At 40.6% G+C, this 23814-nt stretch overlaps 1 protein-coding gene across 9 annotated transcripts in view; it reads right to left on the bottom strand.

Annotated features, from left to right (window-relative positions):
* Positions 1–23814, bottom strand: part of kcnj15.L (potassium inwardly rectifying channel subfamily J member 15 L homeolog) — a 39396-nt gene that overhangs the window by 6835 nt on the left and 8747 nt on the right. Inside the window, exon 1 of one of the 9 annotated variants that reach the window (XM_041580859.1) lies at positions 5226–5678. The gene's annotated coding sequence lies outside the window, so the exon portion shown is untranslated. 9 annotated transcript variants of the gene reach the window in all.

The raw sequence follows: 23814 nt of genomic DNA on the forward strand, positions 1-23814 counted from the left end.
ATACAATATTTAAGCCAATATGTCAATGTTCAGACCAATAGCACAGACCCCAAATGAATTCCTGGCACTCAGTAATAACTACTTTCCAAACCCGCCCAAATTCCAGCTCATGGTTCACCAATGGGCCAGATCTTCCCTTCGTTCCATGGCTGAGGTTGCATTTCTTGGAAGTGGTTAGAAGAGCTTTTCCATTAGTACAAAATATCTGCTTTTATTTTACTGGAATAAAATCTGGCACGTACATTCCAGAGATACTGTAACAGTAGGAGCTTTCAGCAGATGACGCAAGAAAATAACTCTAAATAGAGAATTGCACCCCACCCCAAAAAAACATTTTATTAGGATTGTGAATATTAGACTCACTACATCAGTACATTTTGGTTCAGTAAATGAGAACTGCACTGACCAAATGCCAATTGCAATCCATTCAGTTGATTGTTGAGTCATTTGTAGACACTTGCTATGGTTTTCCCAAGAGCTCCTTGTCACTCATTGCCAGTGTCTACCATGAGTAGAAGGTTCTTCTTTTCAGTGGGGATGGACTGCAGACAGGGCAAGATTTTTTGGTAGCCACAGAACTGATAACAATCATGTATACTTTATGTAAGGCTATAGTAAATTTACCAGCACTGTTACTCTAACTATAAGCTTTACCCCTTTGTTTTGCTCAGGATCAGATCTATCATTCTCAGGAGATGAGCCCACGCAACAGTGTGGAGGAGGGGTGCAACATACTGTAATCAGTACAATTTTCCAATATTGGGTGCCAGTTGTTCTTGAACCAGTAACCAGAACTGATTTACTATAATATATCCACAAAGGAGTATGTGATAATGATACAAGGCACCGTCATTGAGTAGTCAGTACATACCCACAATTAAGCAGAGCAATCCCTCCAATAGAAGTGAGAGAGGGTATCATACAGAAGGAATCCCTCCAATAGAAGTGAGAGAGGGTATCATACAGAAGGAATCCCTCCAATAGAAGTGAGAGAGGGTATCATACAGAAGGGATGTGAGGGTCGATAAAAACTTAACCTACACCCGAACCTGCCCGCACCCTCCTTTTCAGCTTTATTTACAGACCCGTTCTGACCAAAAAATACAAGTTGTTGAAAAACAATGGTCATTAAAGTGAATAGGAACTTGGACTGTGTCTACACAAGGTGACTTAAGACTTGACATTTTACTCATGACTTCATTGCTGCAGAATATTCTGTGATCGCCAGGATAATTGGGCTTGTGCAGGGTAAACATGTAGTTTATACTCTATATTGCAGTGTCAGGCAGTATGAATTGTGGGTACTTTAGATTGATTGAATTATTTACTTATTTTTGTAAGTCAGATCAATGAAACAAGTTAAACCGTCCATAAAACATTTGAGTTTTCCCCTCCCCATTTGCCCAGTCCTGTATATGGCCACCAGCGATGGACGAATTTCTCCCGTTTCGCTTAGACAAAAAATTAGTGAATTTCCTGCAAAATTCGCAAAACTGTGACAAATTCACGAAAAAATAATGAAAATCTAAATTGCCGCCAGTGTAAATTTTGGACACACGTCCGAAAAGACGCTTACTTCAATTTTGACGCTGGTGTTAAAGTCAATGGGCATCTGAATAGTGTTATATATTTTGATGCGAGCGACTTTTCGGACGGGCGTCCACAGTTCTTTGACACAGGTGAATTTTCGCTGGAGATTCACAAATTTATTCGCTTTCGGCAAAATCTGGAAATTCGCCGCAAATTCGTAAAAGGCAAATTTATTCACCTATCACTAATGGCCACTTACAACCCTAGCAATTGGGCATTTACATCTACATTAGGGAAATGTATTGGTCAGTCCCCTGCGGGCGCACAATCCAATAACAACTTGTTCTCCAAGCAGCTCTTTAGCAATTCATAGGTAACATTAAGTAACAAAGCCGAGCCTCGTCCACAGTGTTAATTAATAATGTTCCGCTGTCAAAGTTCTACCAAGCGTTTTGTCCATATGAAAGCCGAGTCTTGTTCAAGCCCTAAGGCTGTTTGTTTAAGGGGTAAATGTGGGTGAATTGGATTGTATGCATCCACGTTCAATTATTCACATATCAGAGAATACTACCAACACGCATAAAAAACATGAATAATTCATATTAAACAGGGTCGAAAAAAAAAAGAATAGAACGTTGTGTTGTGAGCGTTCCTGTCTACTACATCATGTAGGAGGTTAAATATTAACATAACATGTTTTACAAGACGTGAGAATGAGAGAGGTGAAAGCCATTACAGAGGATTAAAGGGAAAATCCAATGAATGTTATGTGATACTATAGAGCCTATAGGGAAAGCTTCCTTAAGTCTGTTCAGGGGAAACGTAAAGGCAAGCTTTTAATGCAGATACGTATATTTACAGTACCCTTTAAAAAGCCAACCTTTGTTTACTGTGTATTTATCTAATGTCCAATTGTCACTACTGTGCCAAGAAGGGGGCTGTTTAATTATGTTTCTTATCCTTGGTGGTCTGTGAAGTCAGATCCCTTATGCAGTAAACTTGTCCATTCTGTAAACCACCTGCCTCTCAGTATATAAATAGCGAGACTTATTAAAGTATGTTTGATTAGATATAAACATTGATAAAACTCATGTGATCAGCACATGATAGATCCCCTTTGAGTAACCTTTTAATGATAACTGCCTTTCTTTCTATCTTTCTTTCTTTTCCCCCGATAAACCCACTTGAACTGTTATAGTCGAGTTACAAGAAGCAGGGGTTGGCTCAAAGAAAAAAAAACAAAAATACACTAATAGTTTGAGACATATGGGCAAATTCACCAAGATGCGAAGTTGAGCCAGGCGCAACTTCGCCACACTTCGCCGCACTTCGCCAGGCGTAGTTTCGCCAGCGCTTTGCGAATTCACTAAAATCCGAAGTTGCGCATAGGGGTAGCGCAAGGTTGCGGAGTTGCGCTAGCGTTGATTCGCTATATAAAGCGAAGTTGCGCTAGCGAAGGCTAATTTGCATACGGCGCGAAATTCAAATTTCAATGGAGGAACACGTATCTGCACTACAAATGGCTAGAAAACCTTCAAATCATCAAATAAAAATTTTATTTTGCCCTACACATGTGCCCACTGTATAGGTAAGTTGCCATGAGTCAGGAAATGTAGGGGGGAGGAAGGGGAGCCCCAAAAGATTTTCGATCTTTTTCAGCCTATCAGCCATCATGTAGAAAACACGCCAGCGTTTCTTGGGACTTAGAAAAAAAAATTGACTTTTTTTGAAACAATCCCTATCTACTCTATTGCGCTTCGCCAGGTCTGAGGTGGCGAAGGAAGTCTAGCGTAAAAGGTAGCGTTCAGTACACTGCGCAAGTTAGTGAATTTGCGTAGTTTCGTCGCTAGCGAAGATTCGCCTGGCGTAAGGTTGCGAAGTAACACTAGCGAAACTACGCCAGCGTTCGTTAGTGAATTTGCGCAGTAGCGAAAATGCCAAACGCTAGCGAATTAACGCTAGCGTTCGGCGCTTCGCGCCTTAGTGAATTTGCCCCATAGGGTTTAGAAGGTGAACCCCCAAGGCTTGCTCATATACTATATACAATAAAACTATATCAGCATAGGTATTCCCTGTACTAAGCACCCAAATGCAATTCTAAACCCCAATTTTATCTTAGCCTGTAAAGACAGATACCAAACTGTGCTAGAGTAGATAGTAAGCTGGTCGTTCATTGGCTGATAATGGCTGCCATCTTGGCCCCTCCTGACCATGTGTGTAGCTTACTGGCCCTTGTATGGAGACAAATCGACTGTCTCTATGAGTGATATATATATAGAACTGTCCAGATATCTATTAGACAGGTATAAAAATGAGGTTTGCCTGAGCCTGTAGGTGCAATGCTCTCTCAATGAACTTTAATAAGCCAAGGTAATACAACTTAGACTGGCACCCTGTTAACCAGGCTAAGTTGTTTTACCTTGGCTTATTAAAGGCTCCCATAACCCCCAACACTCTTTCCCACCTGCTGCTTTCCACTCTCCTCACCATCAAGTGTGCTCCCCAACTTGTACCCAATGAATGTGCCTTTGCTGCCATAGTTTAAGCCCTGGTTCAGAAGGAAAGATCTGATCATTTGGCCTTCTGTTTGTGCATAGCTTGTACTAAGTACAGTTCAGCAGGAACAGCCCTTTTTATTTACGAATACCCTATACAGGGAGATACAATAGAACAGCGATCCCCAACCAGTGGCTCGTGAGTTGCTCTCCAATCCCTTGGATTTTGCTCACAGTGGCCTCAATGCTGGTGCTTATTTTTAAATTTAGGCTTGGAGGCAAGTTTTGGTTGCATAAAACTATGTTTTTTATTCAAGTAGAGACTCCTGTAGGCTGCCAGTCCACACAGGGGCTACCAAATAGCCAATCACATCCCTTTGCTTGTTTTGCTCCCCAACTCATTTAAAGGTGGCTCATCAGTAAAAAAGCTTGGGGATTCCGGCTATAGAACTATGGTAGTTATCACTAGTGCAGGTATGGGACAACAGGTCTTTCTGTAATTTGAATCTTCATACCTTAAATCTGCTAAAAATAGCAAAATTTATGATGGTGGCACACCGGGAGATTTAGCTGCCTGCGATAAATTTTCACTACATCGGGCGACTAATCTACCTGAAATGCCTTCACACCAGAAAGAATTGGAATTCACATTCTAGCCAGTGGGAAGGCATTTCACAGTAGCGACAATTTATCGCAGTTGATTAAATCTCCCCGTGTGCTGCCACGTTTAAACATTAAATAAACCCAATAGGATTTTTTTTCCTCCAATAAGGATTAAATATTAGTGATGAGCGAATCTGTCCCAATTTGCTTTGGCATAAAATTTGCGAAATGTATGGGCGTTTTTTCTCTGTGGATTCGTGCTGCAGTTTGCGAAAAATTCACACATGGTGAAATTCCAGCAAATCCATGAAATAAATTCACTCATCACTATTAATTATATCTTAGGTGGGATCAAGTACATAGGGACTGTTTTATTATTACAGAGAAAAAGGAAATCATTTTAAACTATTAGAATTATTTGATTAAAATGGAGTCTATGGGAGATGGCCTTCCAGTAATTTTCTGGATAACGGGTTATACAAAATATAAATCTTGCTTTTGGGGCCAAAAATGTGTTTACAATAAGTATAGTCTGCAGTGCAGTAAATCTCAGAGTCGAATGTAAAACGTTAATCAGAACGTGAGTAACTGTTGTACCTTAAGTAGGTTTGGGGTGGTTGAACTCAGTGATACTTTGCCATTAAATTCTAACTTCCAATGTTCCATTAACTGGTTTAATTGGGCTGTAACTTGTAGCCGGCAGAAAAAGAATGCGGAGTTGATTAATCATTGCCAGGGCTCTGCCTCTGAATTAGCACAGGCCTTTGTTGTTACAGCCTTTATTTCACTTATCTACAATAACCTAACGGTGCATTGATTTACTGGATTAACTCAGCTATAGATACCGTCGGGAGGGATGTTGCCAAATGGAGATCCTGCAGATCACTGGCAATGGGAGTTATTATAGAGTAGTCAGGGTGTGTAATACAAGTCACAATTTAATGATAAAACAAAGTATATCCTGAGCCAATTCCTTTCAGGGTGGAATATTAATGAGGCAGCTTCGATGATTGACAGTCGCTCAGTTTGACCGCGAGTCTCAGGATTCTGAACAAAATCCTTAGGGTTTTGGAATAATGACCCCCCCCCGATCCATCAGCAGTGGCCTTGGGTCTATTCACATGTTCTAGTAGTGGATATAGAGAACATGTAAACACCAGCACATTATTATGGGTTTTAAAGATGGAATACAAAGCCAAGGTCAATTTAAAGGGGTGGTTCACCTTTAAGTTAACTTTTAAAATGTTATAGAATGGCCAATTCTAAAGGCCCCCATACACCAGCCTATAAAAGCTGCTGACAGACCAAGTTAGCAGCTTATTGGCCCGTGTAGAGACTGTAGAGACTCCCTATGGGCTTTCCCGATCGACATCTTTTCGTTGATCCGATCCCACGATCTGACTTGGACCGCACGTTTGGCCTCCGTTCTGATCCGATCACTTCAATGTCATCGCCAAACGAGCGAATCTCTACATCTATGGCCACCTTAAGCAGCTTTTCAATTGGCCTTCATTTTATAGTTTTTGAGTTATTTGCCTTCTTCGTCTGACTCTTTCCAGCTTTCAAATGGGGGTCACTGACCTCATCCAAATAACAAATGCTCTGTAAGGCTACAAATGTTTTGTTATTGCTACTTTTTGTTACTCATATTTCTATTCAGGCCTCTCTTATTCATGTTCCAGTCTCTTATTTCAATCAAAGCATGGTTGCTAGGGTAATTTGGACCGGAGCAACCAGATGGCTGAAATTGCTAACTGGAGAGCTGCTGAATAAAAAGCTAAATAACTCAATGACCACAGAGAATAAAAAACTAATTGCAATCTCACCAAATGTAATGAAAAGACTTGCATTTGTATCACTTGAATTTCAACATAATACTGCATGCTGCAAAGATATAATTTTTAGAAGTCATGGGGCATCCACTATGCTGAAATAGGGTTATGGGGCACATGTTTTCATAGCAGATAAGAGATGAGTGCTGTGGAATACAATGGTTTTAGCTCTTACACAAAGTACCAGTGGATCTTGTCTGCAACAGCAGAGGGCCACCACTAAAAGTAAACAGTTTATATCTGGTATTGGTGACCCTGCTTTTAAAGGCAGAGACAAACGATATGATTCGGGGACATTAGTCCCCCGACGACAAATCTCCTCTTCTTCAGGGGAGACTAATCTCCCAGAACTGCCTCCCCTGCTTCCCGGCGGCTGGAATAGAAATTGCCGGCGGGATGGCACTCTGAGTGCTTTGTTTTCCAAAGTCGCCCGAAGTTGCCTCACGAGGAAACTTCGGGCGACTTCAAATCGCTCCGAGTGCCATCCAGCCAGCGATTTCCATTTTAGACGCCGGGAAGGCAGGGGAGGCAGTTTGTTGGCCCGAACTGCCGCATATTTCATTTTTGGGCTGGATTTTCTTAAAGAGCCTTTGGGCAGATGGTCGTTCCTGCAGGTTTTAGAGTCAGACTAGTAAGAATGATGAATTACTGGTTAGAAAGAAAGAGGGGTCTGGGTTCAGAAATGAGACAAACACAGGTCAGGCCAGAAGTCTCAACCAGTTTATGGATGGGGGGCAAGAAAAACGAAAAAGGTCATTCTTATTGCATGAGCCCTAAAGCAGGGAATTCTTTCCCTATAGCAGCTGTACCAGCTCAGAGTTTCAAGGAAGGGTCTGGCTGCGTTTTCTGCGCGTGAGAAATACAATGCTACTTTAATGCTCATAGGACTCTATATAAATGATAGCATTTTGGAGTCAATTTGCCCAAACTGGAAACAGCTTCTTTTTTTTTTTTTACCTTTCTCTGCGTCAACTAGAAATTAGATTTAAACTCTCTGAATGAAAGGTCTGAACTGATTTTAAAACTCAGCTTCTATTAAAAAGAGGATTATCTTTTTATTCTCTTTTTTTTTATTTCCTTTCATTCTTTGATAATCTTTTATCGTTTATAACTTATATATTGGAAATAAAAAAGGGACAAAAACATTTGGTGCGCGTAGTGCGGTGAAATATTTTGGACCAGGCCCATTGTTTTGGCCACAGCCCCTAATTACCATGTCCATTTTACAAAATTTGGCAGGTTTGAACATATTTCTGTGTTTTTTTCAGTTATTATAGTTGTGCTAATAAAGGTGAATTGCCCTTTAAGCTGTAAATCTAACTTTTCCCAAGGGACCTCCTTATCTCAATTGTTACAATTATTTATTTGCTTATCTCAAAATTGTTACAAAGTATCTTAGTTTCACCTGGCGGCTGTTCTGGGCTCTCTGTCAAAAGTCAATTAAGTTAGAAACTTGGTTTCTTTTTCTGGCTGTTCAGTGCAGAGAAAGTCCAGACTTTTCAGTACAAACGCGGGACTGCGGGTTGAGCTGTCAAAAGCGGGACTGTCCCTCTGAAAACGGGACAGTTGGGAGGTATGTAGTAAATATTGATTATTAGCTGAAGGAGCACTAATCCACGAATAAGTACAGTTTATAATGAGGTTATAATGAGCCCAATTATGATCTATGTGTAGGGCAGTAGTGCAAAATCCCTGTAATGCCCCCCCGGAGTGCAGATAGGCTATAGACTATTCCTTTGGGGATGTGTTTGTTGATGACCCATTGGGCAGACACCAAAGCAAGGAGAAGATTGAAGACCCTATGGGAGGCATGAGAAGGAAGCTGGATTTGTAGAGACTGCTAGAAGCGTAGAGAGACAGGAAGGCAATTGATGTGACCTGTAGGACAAAAATGTGGTGGGATTTTTTAAGAAGACTCTAAAAGGGGTTGTTCACCTTTAAATTAACATTTAGTATGAGGTAGAGAGTAATATTCTAAAACAATTTGCAATTGGTCTTCATTTTTTATCATTTCTTATTATTTTTTGCAGTTTGCAATTTCAGCCATTTGGTTGCTAGGGTCCTAATTACTTGTGAAATCTAAAATCCAAAGAACAAGAGGAAGGGGAAGGCCTGGAAAGGGGAAAGATTATTCGCCGAAATTGGCAGCCGTTTGATGTATAGTGAGGAAAGAGGGCATGCTCAGGCAAGAACATCCCAGCAACGATTTGAACCCGTGCCATCAGGTATAAATGGCAAAGTAAAAAGGACATTAGTGCCACGGGGTTAGACCTCAGGAAGGAATATATTTGCTATTTATAAATCAGTTTAATATTTCTCCTCTCTCTTCATTCCGTCACACCCAGATGAGTCATTAATTGCTGCTCTGATGGCCAATAAAGGTTAAGCTCTTTTAGTGCTGAGCTTTATGAGCGATAGTTTATTGAGAACACGAATATCACATAAACTGCTTGGGAAATGTACTAGACCAGTAAAACATTCCACAAAACTATTTTTGTTGTCACATGATAATGATAGCATCTTTTCTTTTATATGCTGGCTCCTTGTATTGTTACTCATTTACTGTACGGCCAAAAACAAACAGTCTTATACAGAGTGCGGTGAAGGATTAGTGCTATAAGTAGACTCCCTTTGCTAAGTAAATAATCGCTGGGTTAAAGGGCAAGTATGCCTGAGGCTGATGGCAAAAGGACTGCTTTTTTACACAAGACATTGGGTCTCAGCCAAAGAGAAGCATTTTATATTCCCACCTGCCCTCAGACCTTCTGTAAAGAAAATCAAGCTTTGCATAGTGTACATGTGAATATATAGCTGGTGGTTGTGTTGTGACATCAACTTGTCTTGATTTCACTGTACTTTGACATCATCAGCTTGCGTCAGACATGTTGTGATGTCGCTGCCACCGTTCTGGCACCAAACACATTTATATTCCCAGACGTTGGGAAGGTGCCCAGTTCCTGGGTGCTACCAAGTCCAACTGAATTCCTGGTTTATTACTTTGCCGTGGTCGCAGCTTGTTACTTGGGCTGCTTGTTACTGATTATTTATTTCTGCCTAAGGGCAGAGACACACATGGAAATTCTGGGAGATTTAGTCACCCGTTGACAAATCGCCTCTTCTTCGGCAACTAATCTCCCCGAACTGCCTCGGAGCAGTTTGGCGCTCGAAGCAGTTTGATTTCTGAAGTCGCCCGAAGTTGCCTCACGAGTGCCATCCGGCTGGCGATTTAAGGTGGCCATACATGGAGAGATCCGCTCGTTTGGCGATGTCGCCAAACGAGCGGATCTCCCTCCGATATGCCCACCTTGAGGTGGGCAATATCGGGCTGATCCGATCGTGGGCCCTAGGGCCCAACGATCGGATCCTAACGATGCAAACGGGCGGTCGGATCGCGGGACCGCATCAACGAATAGATGCGGCCGCTATTGTCCCATCCGATCGAGATCTGGCCGACTTTCGGCTAGACATTTCCATCTTATATTCTTTTATATATAAAACTGGGTGAACATTTCATTGTAATAATAATACACAAAAGCACTCAATACCTTGCAAAAGAAATGATATTACTGTAAATAGATCTTTGTGATGTCATCAGCATTAATGGGTCCCTGTGGGTATGACCTGTGCCATGTGACTCATTGAAGACTGTGTATAATAAGGCACAATGAAGCCTATACTTTAAAATATGAGGATAATAAAAGTCAATTTGATTATCTATAGCCAGTATACAATCCCTAAGCCTCATGCCTGTGTATAAGCATGGAACTCCTCAGTGATTATGAATGTGTTTTATATGTGGGTATATTGCTCCTAATATAATACATCAAGGTACATATACAGTGACTCGCACTTTATGATCACAGATAATATATAGTGAATAAATTACCCCCTCTTGTAAAGTATAAGGATATTATAAGTTACCAAGGAGTTCCATGACCATATAAAAGCACAATGCCAAAGAACGCGTGTTTTATTCTGGTCATGGAACTCTGAGGTTACTTCTAATACAGATATGAGAGCTTTTATCCAGAATGCTTGGGACCTGGGGTTTTCTGGATAAGGGATCTTTTTGTAAATTGGATCTTCATACCTTAAGTCTACTAGAAAATCGTGTAAACATTAAATAAACCCAATAGGCTGGTTTTGCTTCCAATAAGGATTAATTATATCTTAGTTGGGATCAAGTACAAGCTATTGTTTTATTATTACTGAGACATAGGAAATCATTTTTTAAAATGTGGATTATTTGGATAAACTGGAGTCTATGGGAGATGGCCTTTCTGTAATTCTGAGCTTTCTGGATAGGCTTGGGCGAATTTGACCTGTTTCATTTCGGCAAAAATGTGCCAACGGCAAAATGACGCCAACGCCCATTAAAGTCTATGGGTGTCAAAAATGTTTTGACGTGCGCCAATTTTTTTACAAGTCTATGGGCATCATTTTCACGCCGAAACAAGTTGAAAAAAATTTGCCCATCCCTATTTCTGGATAATGGATTCCCGGATAATGGATCCCATCCCTGTATCCTCATATTTTGCAACAGGGGGTAATTTATTTATTATAATAAACAATTTTCAGTGAGTCGTGTGACAGAAATGACATCACTAAAACCAGATTATAACCAATGACATCACTAAGCACATTTATAAGGATATAATTTACAGGATATTCATGGCTCTTCTGTATAGTGAATAAAGTACACCGTCTTGTAAATTATAAGGATATTATAAGTTACCGAGGAGTTTCATGACCATATAAAAACATGAGGCCGAACACAAGTTCCAGTGAGTCATATGACAAAAAATTACATCACTACTCACCGTTTATAACTGATGACATCATTACTCACCGTTTATAAGGATATCATTTACAAGATATTCATGGCTTTTGTGTATTATATAGTGGATAAAGTAAAATATGAGGACATTAGAAGTTACCAAGGAGTTTCATGACCATATAAAAGTACAAGGCTGAAGGTAACTTCTAATATCCTCATATTTTGCAACAGGGGGTACTTTATTTATTATAATACACAAGTTTCAGTGAGTCATGTGACAGAAATGACATCAGAACTCACCGTTTATAACTGATGACATCACTAGTCACTGTTTATAAGGATATAATTTACAAGATATTCATGGCTTTTGTGTATTATAAGGTTATATTTTACTGATGAGAGTCAGTTCTGTTGTATGAACATAAATGATATCCAAAATACTCTTTATGTATGGAAAATAAACTGTGGTTTGGACCCATCTCATCATTGATTCATTATTGGACCATGCTCTGTCCACTTTCTACAGTACAGCCAATAACACATCCTGCACATGTTTGGTCTGGTCTGCATGGTTGGCACTGACTTCCCAAAATTCAATCGCCACCTACCATTTCACTGGGGGATTTTTGCCCTAATAACATTCCCCGGTGCAACTTTATCCAAAGCTCCTCTAGCCTCACTTATCCTTCAAATCCCTGGAGCACAACATTCTTGAGTATAAGCTGGTGTGTTGTTGTGGGTGAAAAAGCCAATATGGCAACCATGATCATTTTCATTTCACTCATGTCTCCTAGAACGGAGGAACCAAAACCCTAAGTATGGTTTATTTTGACTTTATTTTTTGGTGAAAAGTGGTGAATTAATTGAGCGTAAGGAGAGATTTGTCCAGTACAATTTGAAAAATCAGCTCCCAAAGTGGGTTTTATTAAAATAGAAGGTATTACTCAGTCACAAACAAGGTTTTTTTTTCTCTCTCTCTTTTTGAATGGTACCAGCTAGTTGGGAATACTTTGAGTTAGTAGTAGTCTGATACCAGCTAGTTGGGAATACTTTGAGTTAGTAGTAGTCTGATACCAGCTAGTTGGGAATACTTTGAGTTAGTAGTAGTCTGATACCAGCTAGTTGGGAATACTTTGAGTTAGTAGTAGTCTGATACCAGCTAGTTGGGAATACTTTGATTTGTTCTCCTACATGCTGGGGGCAATGGGACTGGCATTGTGTTGACTGGGCATTTAATAGCTTCATTTACAGAAGTCAATATACATCATTTTACATCACTCCCCATTATTTCAGATGGTAATCACCTGGTATGCCATCTCAACAGCCAGGAATATATTCCTTGCTTTGGTCTATGGCAGTTGTCGCCAACCAGTGACTCGCGAGCAACATGTTACTCACCAACCTTATAGATGTTGCTCCCAGTGGCCTCAAAGCAAGAGCTTATTTTTGAATTTCTGGCTTGGAGGCAAGTTTTGGTTGCATAAAAATAAAAAACAGTTGTACTGCCAAACAGAACCTCCTGTAGGCTGCCAGTCCATTTGGGGCTACCAAATAGGCAATTATGGCACCTCCAGGAATTTTTTTCATGCTTGTGTTGCTCCCCAACTCTTTTTACATTTGAGTGTGACATACAGGTATAAAAGGCTGGGGACCCTTAGGGGCCGATTCACCAACTTCAAGTGGAGGATTCGAAGTAAAAAAACTTCGAATTTCGAGGTTTTTTTTGGGCTACTTCGACCATCTAAAAGCTACCGAAGTCAATGTTAGCCTATGGGGAAGGTCCCCATAGGCTTGGCTAACTTTTTTTGATCGAAGGATATTCCTTCGATCGTTGGATTAAAATCCTTAGAATCGTTCGATTCGACGGATTTTATCGTTCGATCGAAGGAATTATCCTTCGATCGTTCGATCGAACTATCTGCGCTAAATCCTTCGACTTCGATATTCGAAGTCGAAGGATTTTAATTCCTAGTCGAATATCTAGGGTTAATTAACCCTCGAGATTCGACCCTTAGTGAATCGGCCCCTTAGTCTATGTTACATATGAACAACTCTCTTGCTCACTCAGGCGTCACTGCTTACTGGCAATTTTGGCAAGAAGATGCACTCCATATATTACTGGTTTTATTGCTGTTTCGGTGGGTGCAATATATCCCAATACACAAATGTTCTTCTCATACATACACACACACATATACACATTTCTAGCCCCCAGCCACATTACAGGTATGGGACCTACTATCCAGAATCATGGGACCTGGGGTTTTCCAGATAAAGGATATTTTTGTAATTTGGATCTTCATACCTTAAGTCTACTAGAAAATCATGTAAACATTAAATAAACCCAATAGGCTGGTTTTGCTTCCAAGAAGGATGAATTATATCTCAGTTGGGATCAAGTACAAGGAACTGTTTTATTATTACAGAGAAAAGGGAAATCATTTTTAAAAATTTGGATGAAATGGAGTCTATTGGAGATGGCCTTTCCTTAATTCGGCTATTTCTAAATAATGGATCCCATACCTGTATAATGCCTTTTCCTATTTATATTAGAGTTTATTTACTAACATAGGTTCTAAATTGTATTAGTGCACTTGCCAGACCTTGGCTTTCGAAGGCTTATGGCACCGCATGGAAACAGTCCCCCGGTGCACATGCAGGCCGGATCCATAGCTGACCAATTTTTGGCCTGATATTGATCGCGGAGGCCTGTCAGAATGCCCGATACAGGGGCAGATAAGCTGCTGGATCGGTCTAAAGGACCGTTATCGGCAGCTTTAATCTACCCGTGTGTTGGCCACCCTTAGTTTATCCCTTTTTATTCTCTGCTTCTGATTGTAGAAACAATGTAGCCAAAGTCAGTTCTCCTCCAGGTCTGTTTATCAGCTGGCACATTATTTCAGGAGTCAGAACCAGCAGAGCATACTGACGGCTTTCAATCGCAGTTACATCTATACATCACCAGTGCAAATATGTAATGAATGTGTATTGGGAAGTTGCTTAGACGTTTACTTTCATTGTTGCAGCATCATTTTTGTTTCTCTCCCTACGGCGCAGGAGAGAGGCAGTTCATATATTCAGATCCCTCCCGGCATTTGTTTTCTTTTTGTTTACTCATTTTAGAAAGCAGCACAAAATTAGCCCGAGCCACTGGGAGTTTAAGTACCGGTCAGACTGGTTCCTCTCGCCCAGTTACTTCCATGGCAGGGTTCAGGCTGAGGCTCAGCATCCCAGGCTAAAGCTGATTTCATGCACGTGTTATTTCTATTCACTGCAACAATCACCATTCCACTCATAGCAACATCAAGGGATAAAAACAAAAAACATGAGATTCTGAGAAAGGAGTCAGGTTGAAGAGTAGGGATGTAGCGAACGTCGGAAAAAAAGTTCGCGAACATATTCGCGAACTTGCGCAAAAATGCGAGCGGTTCGCGAACGGTTCGCGAACCCCATAGACTTCAATGGGAAGGCGAACTTTAACATCTAAAAAAGACATTTCTGGCCAGAAAAATGATTTTAAAGTTGTTTAAAGGGTGCAACGACCTGGACAGTGGCATGCCAGAGGGGGATCAAGGGCAAAAATGTATCTGAAAAATCTGCCTGTGTGTGCTTGGAAGAGATAGTGTAGGGGGAGAGCTGTTAGTGATTTCAGGGACAGATGATAGTAAGTTTGCTGGCTAGTAATCTGCTTGATACTGCTCTGTATTGGAGGGACAGAAGTCTGCAGGGATTTGAGGGACATTTTAGCTTAGGTAGCTTTGCTGGCTAGTAATCTACTGTTCTCTTTAAACAACTGCCATACGTTGACCTTGTAGGCATTGTTTGCCCAGTTTTTTTGGACGCAGCCACTGAAGCACAGTTGCCAGAAAAAATATGCCATATAAATGCTGAAAATAGTAATTTTTCGCCATACGTTGACCTTGTAGACATTGTTTGCCCAGTTTTTTTGGTTGCAGCCACTGAAGCACAGTTGCCAGAAAAAATATGCCATATAAATGCTGAAAATAGTCATTTTTTGCCATACGTTGACCTTGTAGGCATTGTTTGCCCAGTTTTTTTGGTCGCAGCCACTGAAGCACAGTTGCCAGAAAAAATATGCCATATAAATGCTGAAAATAGTAATTTTTTGCCATATACGTTGAGTCAACGTATGGCAAAAAATGACTATTTTCAGCATTTATATGGCATATTTTTTCTGGCCTCTGTACTTCAGTGGCTGCGGCCAAAAAAACTGGGCAAACAATGCCTACAAGGTCAACGTATACACTACTACAGCGGTGGATACGGATTACGTAAAATATATGAATGCTGCTTGAAAAAAGTCACTCCGGTGTTTTTTCTGGAGACGGTAATATTATGGATATTTAGACAGAATGTGAACAAGGTCACACAGCTAGATGGCAGTTGGTTGAATAACACACTGGGCAAAAAATGCCTACAGGGCAAATAATGCCTAAAAGGTCAACTTATACACTACTACAGCGGTAGTAAAATAAAAAAAAGTAAAATAAAAAAAAATGAATATTAAAAAAAAAAATTAAAGTTGGTGCTGCTGAACTACTAGGAGCAGCAGATTAGCACACCAGTCCCACTCCCCAACACTGCTAGACTAATAGCACTGGGCTCTTATAGTAGTAGTAGTAGTAGTAGTAAAACAACAAAAAAATAAATAAAAGCAGTCCTTACAAGGACTACTGTTATTGCAGCAGTCAGCAGATGAGATCAGAAGCAGGACAGCTGCCCACTGCAGCTACATACAGAGCACTGCAGTAGAAGGTAGATTACTAGCCAGCAAAGCTACCTAAGCTAAAATGTCCCTCAAACCCCTGCAGACTTCTGTCCCTCCAATAACAGAGCAGTATCAAAACGATTACTAGCCAGCAAACTTTCAACTGTCCCTGAAATCACTAACAGGCAGCAGCTCTCTCCCTACACTATCTCTTCAGCACACACAGGCAGAGTGAAAAAACGCTGCAGGGCTTCGGTTTTTATAGGGAAGGGGAGTGGTCCAGGGGAGAGCTTCCTGATTGGCTGCCATGTACCTGCTGGTCTGGGGTGAGAGGGCAAAAAAAAGCGCCAACAATGGCGAACCCAAAATGGCGAACGTCGCGCGACGTTCGCGAACTTCCGGCGAGCGCGAACACCCGATGTTCGCGCGAACAAGTTCGCCGGCAAACAGTTCGCGCCATCTCTATTGAAGAGGGTATCTAGTTACATATAAGGGGAGCAGAATGAAAGAAAATATCATTCTAAGCAAGTTTCCAATATGCATTTATTCTACATGTCAATGGTTTTAAAAGTTATTTATGAATGCAATTGCAGTATCCCTCTCTCTCTCTCTCTCTCTCTCTCTCTCTATATATGTTATCCAGAATGCTCAAGACCTGGGGTTTTCCAGATAATGGCTCTTTGCGTAATTTGGGTCTTCATGCCTTAAGTCTACTAGAAATCATTTAAACATTAAATAAACCCAATAGGCTGGTTTTGGGTCCAATAAGGGTTAATTATATCTTAGTTTGGCTCAAGTACAAGCAACTGTTTTATTATTACAGAGAAAAAGAATATAATTTTTAAAAATTTGTATTATTTGGATAAAATGGATTCTATGGGAGAATTTCTTTATTTATCCAATCTGTAATTCGGAGCTTTCTGGATATCGGGTTTCCGGATGAGGGATCCTATACCTGTATTTATATATATATATATATATATATATATATATATATATAGATATAGATATATATAGATATATATATATATAGATATAGATATATAGATATATATATCAATTTAGTTTGTAGGCAACGCACACCAGAATTTTTAAAAAAACAGCAATTTCTTTATTTATCCAAAAGTTAAAAACATAGTCAAGAGGAGATATATATATATATATATATATATATATATATGTTTGCACTGCTGGTTCTGACTCCTAAAACAATGTAGCAGAAACTAGCTGATTAACAGGATCAGAGGAGAATGGACTTTCTGCTACATTGTTTCAAGGGTCAGAACCAAAGAAAAGAAAAGGATAAATAAATATTGCTTTGAAGAGCAATCACAATTATGAACAACCTTGAATGCAGCTCAGGGCAGCACTCACACCCCCTAAATGCCAGCTCATTTCTTCAGTAACCCTGCCTAGCCAACACACAGTGGACTTCTCCAACAAGCATAGTGGGGGAGCTGATTTCCCACGCTTGACATTTAAGCTTTTAACTCTGATGAGAGCATTTTCTGTTCTGTTCTGCTGTTTATCCGGCTCACAATCTGCCTTTCTATGGGCGGCTCTGTACATAAAGATCTTCATCAGAACTTCAAAGAGAGTCAAGATGCAAAGATGCATTGAGACAATGTTACAATAACAAGTTATCAGGCTGTTCCCTATTCCCCCTGCAAACTCAATAGACCATGAGCTGTTTATTGGCCTGCCGACCCGCCGTGATACTTCAAAGGAGCGACTCCAATCTTTATCCAAGGAACACAATCGGGCCAGAACATTTCCTTGTGTGTCAGCTCCGGGACCAATCTCTAGCTGCACAAGATGTAGAAGTAATGGATCTGACGGCTTCATACCTGACGTGAGCCCCATTCCTAAGCCTCAACAGGGCCCATTACTCCAAGGACCAGGCCAGACTCCGGACTGAAGCTCTCTCTACCCATTAGTGCTCCTGCACTTCTCTCTGGGGTCTTTGTATAGGACCCCTAAAAAGTTCCTTGTTGGAAGATCATCACAAACATCAAGTGAAGAACAAGTCCCTTAAATTAAAACATTGGAGAACGTATACACCAGGGAGAAGACAAAAACTGTACAAAGGGTGCCAACCAGAACTGAACCTAAGACACAACCAAACACTGTGCCGCCGTCTCACTATAAACCATCTACCCCTGCAGAAGAACAGTGATGGGACAGGGATTGGGACAGGGCAGGGGCATCATTAAAGGGGTTGTTCACCTTTAAATTGACTTTCAGTATGATGTAGAGAGTCAAAATTCTGAGACAATTTGCTATTGGTTTTAATTTTTCATTATTTGTGGGTTTTGAGTTATTTAGGTTTTTATTCAGCAGTTCTCCAGTTTGCCATTTCAGCAATCTGGTTGCTATGATCCAACTTACCCTAACAACCATGCATTGATTTGAATAAGAGACTGAATCGGAGAGGCCTGAATAGAAAGATGAATAATCCAAAGTAGCAATAACTAGGGATGGGCGAATTTTAGTTTTCGAAAAACCTTTTGTTTTCGCCAAAAATTCGCCGATGGTGAAATGTTGCCGACGCCCATTAAAGTCTATGTGTGTCAAAAAAAATTTGTAGTGGAGCGAATGTTTTTTTTTGACGCGCGTCTGTTTATTTTGACGCACGACGCCATACAAGTCTATGGGCGTCATTTTCTCAACGAAACAAGGCAAAAAAATTCACCCATCCCTAGCAATAACAATAGATTTGTAGCTTTACAGAGATTTTGTTTTTAGATGGGGTCAGTGACCCACACCCCCCCCCCATGTGAAAGCTGGAGACCCCGGGGAGCCACAGGTGGTGCATTCTCTAACACTGAAGTGCCAGCAGTCTGGCTCTCACCTTGCATAATTCTCAGTCTCTTGTATGAGTTGATGATCATATTTGAGTGGATTTGGCCCTCACTGCAGACATACCTGTATTCCAGCATGGAAACCCTTGCAGAATGATGAAGGTGACACATGAAATTACCAGGAATTTATGGAACATTACATCTCAAAGCAGCCAGTAGGAAGGCACATTTAAAGACGTAATAACATGATGCAAATAATGAATGGGTTTGGTCACAATAAGTGCTAGTGCTTCAGTAACAATACGATGGTTACAAGCCACACGTTACAGGATACATATACTATGTATCCTGTGCTTGAATGGCTGCCCCCATGGCTACAGAGCAGTTTGTTTATATAAACTATAGTAGTACTTATCTGTTATCTACTGTGTATCCTGTGCTTGAATGGCTGCCCCCATGGCTACACAGCAGTTTGCTTATATAAACTATAGTAGTACTTATCTGTTATCTACTGTGTATCCTGTGCTTGAATGGCTGCCCCCATGGCTACACAGCAGCTTGTTTATATAAACTATAGTAGTACTTATCTGTTATCTACTGTGTATCCTGTGCTTGAATGGCTGCCCCCATGGCTACACAGCAGTTTGTTTATATAAACTATAGTAGTACTTATCTGTTATCTACTGTGTATCCTGTGCTTGAATGGCTGCCCCCATGGCTACACAGCAGTTTGTTTAAATAAACTATAGTAGTCTTTCTGGAGCAAACACACCAGTGCAACCAGTGCATGACAACAGTACATTATAATATCATTGCTTTAAAACACTTTCACTTTTTGGTGTTACTGTTCCTTTAAGTTATCTTTTAGTATGTTTTAGAACGACTAATTCTAAGCTACTTTTCAAATGGCCTTCATTTTCTTTTCATTTATAGTTTTTGAATTATTTGCCTTCTTCTTCTGTCGCTTTCCAACTTTCAAATGGGGGTCATTGACCCCATCAAAAAACAAAAAACGCAGTTAGGCTACAAATGTATTGTTATTGCTACTTTTTATTACTCATCTTTCTATTCAGCCTCTCTCCTATTCATATTCCAGTCCCTTATACAAAACAGTGCACGGTTGCTAGAGTATTTGGACACTAGCAACCAGATTGCTGAAATTGCAAACTGGAGAGCTGCTCAATAAAAAGCTAAATAACTAAAAAAACACAAATAATGAAAACCACTTCACTCTCTACATCATACTAAAAGGTAATTTAAAGGTGAACAATCCCTTTAACAGGAGCTGCAACTCATGGGAGGTGGAATTTAGTGGCACGATTATTTAAATCGTTTAAACCAAGACTTCACAATGGAGTGGTAAAGGGGTAATCACACCTGTGTACTCTAACTTAAGATCAGCATTTACTAATAAGTAATACCATTTATGACTTTATAGACAAAGGAGTCCCAGGCTCAGAGCAAATCTCTTGGCCGATACAGAAGGTTCTGCATCACTGGATATTGTAGATTATACTAATCTGCTTGGCAGGAGGCACGTCTAAGGCTTTGCTCGCTGTCCTTACACAAGCCCAGAGTGCTGGGAATACCCGTAAGTATTCTTTAATACTGTGCAAAGTTTCACTCAGACAATAAAAAACAATCATAATCTCTATGTTTATCAATAAATAACATGTGTTTCCTCCTTGGACCAAACTCAGAAAAAAGGTTCAATAGTACATTCACCAATATATATACCTCGATTTCCCCCGATTTTCACCTAATCAAGTTTAAGCACAATTCAGCAGGAACAGGTCCCTAAGTTTGCTCATAGTCTGTACAGAGAGATCCCATAAAACTATGGCAGCATAGGTATTCCCCTGTACTAAGCACAATTCAGCAGGAACAGTCCCCTAAGTTTGCTCATAGTCTGTACAGAGAGATCCCATAAAACTATGGCAGCATAGGTATTCCCCTGTACTAAGCACAATTCAGCAGGAACAGTCCCCTAAGTTTGCTCATAGTCTGTACAGAGAGATCCCATAAAACTATGGCAGCATAGGTATTCCCTTGTACTAAACACAATTCAGCAGGAACAGGTATTAGAAGTGAAGGAGGCACATTGTTAAAATGTGATTGATGTTGTCCCACTATCTGGTACACTGATTCTCTGACTGTTGGATATGTACGACTGTGTAGGTTCTCTCGTTGTCCTGCTATACTTTGGCTGCTATGTTTATATGTAAACCAAGTTCATCTTTGTCTATGTTAAAAAGTAAAAATAAAAACTTAAAGGAGAACTAACCCACCCAATAAGAAAAGCTCCCACCTACTATCCTAGATAGTCCCCCTCCCTCCTCTCCCCCCCCCCCCGCATAGTTGATTACTCCTGTACAGAGAGATAACATAAAACTATGGCAGCATAGATATTCCCCTGTACTAAGCACAATTCAGCAGGAACAGCCTCTAAGTTTGCTCATAGTCTGTACAGAGAGATCCCATAAAACTACGGCAGCATAGGTATTCCCTGTACTAAGCACAATTCAGCAGGAACAGCCTGCTTGTAGCCTGTAGCAAAACATACCATAAAACAATGCAATCTAGGTATTCGCCTGTACAAAGAATAAGGTGTTAGGGTATAATTAATTTAGCTTAGAGTTATTTTTGCTTTTGATTTTGCTAGTCCTGCCCTCAGATGCTCTTACATATATATATGCCATGTAATTGCTTCTGTACAATACACTACTGGATTTCAGACTGGGGTTTTCACAGTGCAATGCAAATATACTTTCACAGAAGTTTCAACCGACGCCTCACCTTATGCCTGAAGCAAGTATCCGCCAGGATTATCCTGTTCATATGCCGTCACAGGCAAGCGAGCAATAGCAAATAACAGACTGCACCAAGCAGTTTTATTCTCTATGGGATCGACACTTCCATGTGTCACACCTTCCCCTACTATCACTTATGGGACAGGTACTGTGTGGGGCGTGCTGAAGTCTGTAGTCCCTCAGTAGTGAGGTTATGAATCAGTTATATGCAATATCTCAGTTCTATAGCTCAGTGGTAGAACTGAACAGGGAAGTGTCAGGAGATGCTTCCTGCTTCAGTCATATAAGCCTTTTTAGTTGTTCTTCCCGGGAATGGTTTGAGCAATGGCCTTTCCTGTTTCAGCATACAGGGAAGTCTGTGATTTACTGGTTGCCAGGGACCGAAAACAACTATTGTGAAATTAGCATTAGAATCGTCTGACCTGCATAGAACCTGTCAACCCAACTGAAACCATGTGATATGAATTGGGGCCCCAACAGCAGGGTTGGACTGGGCCGGAGGGACAATGAGAAAAAAAAACCCAGTGGGCCCCTGGCCTTCATGTGCCCTATTGGTCCTGACCCGCTTTTGCTGCTGCCCACGACCTCCCTCCCTGACCCTGGTCATGGGTTGGGGGCCTAATGTTTCTTTGCAGCAATCAGACCCTGCCCAACAGAGAGCTAAGCCTGACCTCTAATTTAGTCAGAAAATCCCACCAACAATGTTCAACATCTCGTGGAACCTTTTCGGAAACATAGGTGTGTTATTGGAGCAACTTCATATTGATCCCCTTGGTTTGGGAATGAGTCATTGGACAGGCAGGTGCCCAGATAGTTTTGGACATACCTCCTAACATCTAAGGAACGGAAATGTTGTTGACCACCCCCATTTAAAAGCCACACTTCTGGCAGTTTTAGGGCAATGTTTTATGTGTTATAACAGTTTTGCTAATGAACCTGAATTTCCCTTTAAGCTGTGAGTCTCATTTCTTCCAAGACACCTGTTTATCTTAAATAGTTACAGTTGTATCTTTGCTTATTTCAAATGGTTGCAAATGTATCAAAGTCCAGGTGCTGAGTATCCTGGTCTCTCTGCCAAGAGCTTCTTATTTATTTAAATTTCAGAAACTTTTGTATCTTTTTTCTGGCTGCTGTGGAGATCAAAGAGAAACATTTATGTAACAATCCGGGACTGCGGGCTGAGCTGTCAAAATCGGGACTGTCCCATGAAACTCGGGACAGTTGGGAGGTATATGGTTTTGGGAATATAGTGGGAGCAACCATGATTGGGATATGACCATGAAATGATAAGCAGCTGGCAGTGCCCAATAAAACCTCAGTTGGCATCAAGATCGATACAAGGTACCAATGTGCTGAGAGCCAAGGGTAAGGTTTAACCTCTGTTTGTGATCATTGAATGGTCTCTTACCTGCTGAGAAAGAATGCAGAAATTATATAAAGCTGCAATGGGAGCTGTGAGTCTTTCAATTATTTTAGAAGGAAGTAGACAGTTTTTACAAGCTCAGAGTAAATGGGGTTTATAGTTACAAATCCATTTCATTAGCTGGAGTTACAGGTCTTGTAACCGGTTTCCAGTGCAATAAAGAGACTTTCTGGCCTGAGTTACAACACAATGTAACAGACTGGTGCTTTATATCGCTCACAGGTTACTGCCGCTTGACTCTCAGCCAACAATGTATTTACTAAAAACAGCCCACCTGCCATCATGTGATTGAAGAAAACTTGTGAGAAGTTTCTGGATGTGTCAATAGAATAGCATATAAAACAGGTTATAACTGTTCTACATGAATACACAGAAGGAATCCTCTTCTCTGCCATCCAGATCAGTTCTGACTCTTTCCAGCTTTCAAATGGGGGTCACTGACCCCAACTAAAAAAACAAATGCTCTGTAAGGCTACAAATGTATCGTTATTGCTGTTTTTTTATTAATAGTCTTTCTATTCAAGCCTCTCCTATTTATATTCCAGCCTCCTTTTTAAATCAATGCATGGTTGCTAGGGTAACTTGGGCCATAGCAACCAGACTTGTGAAACTGCAAACTGGGGAGCTGCTGAATAAAAAGCTAAATAACTTTAAAAATAACCAGTTGTAAATTGTCTCTACATCATACTAAAAGTTAATTCCAAGACGAACACCCCCTATAAAGTAGATACTCAGATAGGGGCACGGGTGGTGCTTAGAGGGAGCACAGGCTTTCATTTTCCTTTAAAAAGAATAATTGAGTTGGAAAACAAGC

The sequence above is a fragment of the Xenopus laevis genome, chromosome 2L (assembly GCF_017654675.1).
Source record: "Xenopus laevis strain J_2021 chromosome 2L, Xenopus_laevis_v10.1, whole genome shotgun sequence".
NCBI classification, from domain to species: domain Eukaryota; kingdom Metazoa; phylum Chordata; class Amphibia; order Anura; family Pipidae; genus Xenopus; species Xenopus laevis.